Here is a 4,609-nt window from a genome sequence, read left to right as displayed (position 1 = left end):
ACAAGTTGATTTACTTGATTAGTCACTCAGGCTAGCAGAGCCAAAGGCACATACCTCTTTGGCTCACCGTGTATACCAGAAGCTTATCAGCTGAAAATCCACACATATGTCTTGCTTGGCGTGAGCTCGTGTTAATTACGGGTTATTGAGACACCTCATTTAGTTAAATCGACTAAATTATGTGATCTGTCTGGAGTCTGGATGGCTGCAGGTGTCTGGCAATTACTGCCGCATGTCTATATGATAATTATCGGCACTAATGGGGCGAGTGATCCAGCCCTGAGCAGCAGCAGGGATTTGAGCCTGAGCTCCATCTAAGCTCCTCATAAGCGATTAATGGGATTTACGTTTTGTTTTCCAGAAATATCCAGCAGCATGAGCTTAAGAGCGATGCACCTGAACGTGCCGAGGGCCGTACGAGTTGGACACTCTGTAACATTGGGATGCCAATACGATCTGGAAGGAGCTGCTTTGTACTCAGTGAAATGGTATCGGGATCAAGTGGAGTTTTACCGATTTGTGCCAAAAGAAGAGCCTCCGATCCGCGTGTTTCCAATCGATGGCATCCGAGTCGATGTAAGTAGTCGCTCAAAATAAAAAAAATAAAAAATGTTTGCATGATAACTCACTTCTCTGGCCGCTCTCACACCGTCGTAAAGCATGATTTAGGGTCCAAACGGTTTTTCATGTTTGGAAATAAAACTGAAATATCGTCTGCTGTTTAATGACGCCGAAATATGACGTTGTTTTACGGCGCTCCAGTCGATAAATCGCCGCCCGATGCCACTGGAATAGATTAATTAGTCGCTAAATATCGACAAGAAGAGGTGGCAAGCAGTGGAGGGCTTTTTATCGGCCTGGAAACGATTGTTCCGAAGCAATTTTCGGAACTATTCACCTAATGAAGACACCGTTTCCTTCAGCGGCAGACAAAAGGAAATTAAGGCGACAGCGACTCATCCTTTGACGACTCAATTTATCTGCTCGGTTTACTTTCGCAATCGCGTTTATCCATTTGGTGCCAAAACACTTCAAAAGGAAAAGAGAGCGATTAATTCATTTGCCCTTTATGCATGCGGACTAAGCCGGGGTAACACTGAGTTGAGTTGCGTTTTTGAGTTGGTGTCGCCCTCTGAGTTGATGAGTTATAACTCATTTAATGTGCGTTGAGTTGGCGCACCAAGCCATTGCGTAGCACTGCGCTAGCTCTTAAAAATTCATTGAGTTGCCCAGGTCTACTGCGGACACAAAATTTTTTTGCCTCGGATGACTTTGGCGAGAATATTTGCCTCAAAGCAAACACTTTAGTAAGTCGGAAGGGGTTAAAATAGCACTCACTGCAGTACTAAAGAACCGGTGCCAACTTAAAAGTCCACTAAAAATTTTCAGATTTTTTGGGAAATGGCAGGAAGGAAATTTTGACAAGTTGGCGGTAACTTAAACTTCATTTTTCAACTTAAACTCCATTTCTTTTGAACTTGACACTTAACTTTGAGGCCCTGTAGCTGTCACACTGATGATGGCATAAAACCGAAACTTTTCTGATCTATGGAAGCAAGTGCGCTCTTCCTAATTCGTGAGCCACCATCGATTCGTTTCACTCACTTTGGCAGGAAGGAATTTTTCAAAAGTTGGTCGCAACTTGGACTCAATTTCTTTTGAACTTGGCACTTAACTTTAATGACTCGTAGCTGCCTCACTGATGATGACCCCAAAACGAAACTTTTCTGATCTATGGAAGCAAGTGCGCTCTTCCTAATTCGTGAGCCACCATCGGTTCGTTTCACTCACTTTGGCAGGAAGGAATTTTTCAAAAGTTGGTCGCAACTTGGACTCAATTTCTTTTGAACTTGGCACTTAACTTTAATGACTCGTAGCTGCCTCACTGATGATGACCCCAAAACGAAACTTTTCTCATCTGTGGAAGCAAGTACGCCCTTTCTAACTCGTGGGCCACCATCGGTTCGTCTCACTCACCTTGGCAGGAAGGAATTTTCAAAAGTTGGCCGCAACTTGGACTTAATTGTTTTTGGACTTGGCACTTAACTTTGATGACTCGTAGCTGCCTCATTGATGACGTCCCAAAAACGAAACTTTTCTCATCTGTGGAAGCAAGTGCGCTCTTTCCAACTCGTGAGCCATCATCGGATCGTCTCACTCACTTTAGCAGGAGGGAATTTTTCAAAAGTTGGTCGCAACTTGGACTTAATTGTTTTTGAACTTCGCACTTAACTTTGATGAGCCGTAGCTGTCTCACTGATGATGCCCAAAAACGAAACTTTTCTCATCTGTGGAAGCAAGTGTGCCCTTTCTAACTCATGAGCCATCATCGGTTCGTCTCACTCACCTTGGCAGGAAGGAATTTTTCAAAAGTTGGTCGCAACTTGGACTTAATTGTTTTTGAACTTCGCACTTAAGTTTGATGAGCCGTAGCTGCCTCACTGATGATGCCCCAAAAACGAAACTTTTCTCATCTGTGGAAGCAAGTGCGCCCTTTCTAACTCGTGAGCCACCATCGGTTCGTCTCACTCACCTTGGCAGGAAGGAATTTTTCAAAAGTTGGTCGCAACTTTGACTTAATTGTTTTTGGACTTGGCACTTAACTTTGATGACCCGTAGCTGCCTCACTRATGATGCCCAAAAAACGGAACTTTTCTCAGCTGTGGAAGCAAGTGCGCTCTTTCTAACTCGTGAGCCACCATCGGTTCGTCTCACTCACTTTGGCAGGAAGGAATTTTTGAAAAGTTGGCCGCAACTTAGACTCAATTGTTTTTGGACTTGACACTTAACTTTGATGAGCCGTAGCTGCCTCACTGATGATGCCCCAAAAATGGAACTTTTCTCAGCTGTGGAAACAAGTGCGCTCTTTCTAACTCGTGAGCCACCATCGGTTCGTCTCACTCACTTTGGCAGGAAGGAATTTTTCAAAAGTTGGTCGCAACTTAGACTCAATTTCTTTTGAACTTGGCTCTCAACTTTGAGGCTCGCTCTATAGCTCCCACACTAATGATGGTCCAAAAGCGAAACGTTCCTCATCTATGCAAGCAAGTGTGCTCTTTCTAACTYGTGAGCGACCATCGGTTYGTCTTGCTCACTTTGGCAGGAAGGAATTTTTCAAAAGTTGGTCGCAACTTAGACTCAATTTCTTTTGAACTTGGTACTCAAGTTTGAGACTCTGTAGCAAGTTTGGTGACAATTTTTTTGCAAAAATAGTAGTTYGGTGGAGTTTTAGAGCTTTGMCTTTTYAAGCGGTTARCAAGCAATTTTGGATTAAGTCMARTATACATACATCAAAAGYATGTCAAAAGTTGCTTCAAAAAGCTGCTAAGATTTCCCAGATTTTGTGAAAAAAACTGAGATTTTGSKAACATTTAAGTGGCAGCGTTGCCTATTCAATGAAATGACACACGACCATCTATAAAGATATTGACATTCGAATAATGARTGTTTGAAGRAGAACCTACAGAACCAACAGAAGCCAAATGATGCCTGTCAAAGTGTAGTTCTCAAATTCCGCCAAYATTCTGCAGATTTTTTTRCATTTTTTCGGATTACTTCACAAAAACGAAACTTKTACTACTTACGCATCAGGTGTAACCTCAAAAGCCCAAAAGCCCGTTATCTATATTTTTTTGTAAAAAATGAAACCTGCMCTGCATTAAGAATGGGTGGCTTTCCACCCAAGTGACAAARAATKTTCYAGCTAATTCAGCTTTGGCACTATTAATTTTTGAAAACRCACCGACGCTACTAAGGAAAGCGAATCGAACTTTTGACATTCCAGTCGAGTGTCAAGTAGSTTGTCAAAATTCATTCTTGTTTTGCAGGTGTCAGTGTCAAATGCCAACAATGTCAGCCTGCTGGCTGTCGAGCGTCACATTTCCGGCCAATTYCAGTGCGAAGTTTCAGCCGACGCTCCTTCATTTCACACCCAGTCAATGTCACTGCCGATGACAGTTGCAGGTGAGTTAMGAAACTAACCGAARAATGGCGAATTTCGTAAAATCTGTCCGTGTGCCAGTTAGATTTCCATTTCCGCGCCCTCATTTGGCAAGCATTCCGGCCATTTATYATCATATTAGGTATTGTAGCGGAGTACAAGAGATGTAATTTATGTGACAAAATACTGTGGCATTAAATTAATTCAGAGTGCCAGGCCGGAGACTGCAAAATCGACTTTGTCACCACGGTTTTTGGTTTTTGCTACTTGGCCCGGACTTTATGGGCGGCATATTTCATACTTTATGGTTTGCATAATGCAATTGCATCAAGCAACTAATGGACTAATTTCCATGCTTGACAGAAAAACCTGGACTCTACGGCCGATTTTCCTCACTCCTCTGGGCCTTATTAGATGCGACCGACAAGTTTCCCAATCAATTTCCCCAGTTTCACAGCCCTAATCGCTTTAGGTCTGCCCTTGATGTGAAACCGGCCCAATTTAAATGCGCAATTAGTGCCAGTGAATTGGGCGTTTTGGATATTTTGAAAATTTACCCCAGTTTCTCTGAATGCAACCGAAAATTTCACATTCAGAATGCGCTTTGTCCTCGTTTGAAATAACGGTCACGGCAAGGGCGGATTCAGGGGGGGGGTCATGAGGGTCATG

The 4,609-nt window shown here is 43.0% G+C and overlaps 1 protein-coding gene and 1 long non-coding RNA gene across 2 annotated transcripts in view; both read right to left on the bottom strand.

Annotated features, from left to right (window-relative positions):
- The window catches only part of LOC109534868, a gene marked incomplete at both ends in the record, with an annotated part of 20,019 nt that overhangs the window by 14,054 nt on the left and 1,356 nt on the right, over positions 1-4,609 (bottom strand).
- LOC125502837 lies at positions 1,448-2,755 on the bottom strand. The gene is made up of 3 exons (XR_007280559.1): positions 2,534-2,755; positions 1,978-2,103; positions 1,448-1,918 (listed from the first exon to the last, which is right to left on the bottom strand). It is a non-coding gene; the product is annotated as an uncharacterized LOC125502837 (long non-coding RNA).

The sequence above is a fragment of the Dendroctonus ponderosae genome, unplaced genomic scaffold (genome assembly GCF_020466585.1).
Source record: "Dendroctonus ponderosae isolate FM_Combo_2020 unplaced genomic scaffold, Dpon_F_20191213v2 Dpon_F_20191213_10, whole genome shotgun sequence".
Lineage (NCBI taxonomy): Eukaryota > Metazoa > Arthropoda > Insecta > Coleoptera > Curculionidae > Dendroctonus > Dendroctonus ponderosae.
This window is presented reverse-complemented; position numbering and strand designations above follow the sequence as displayed.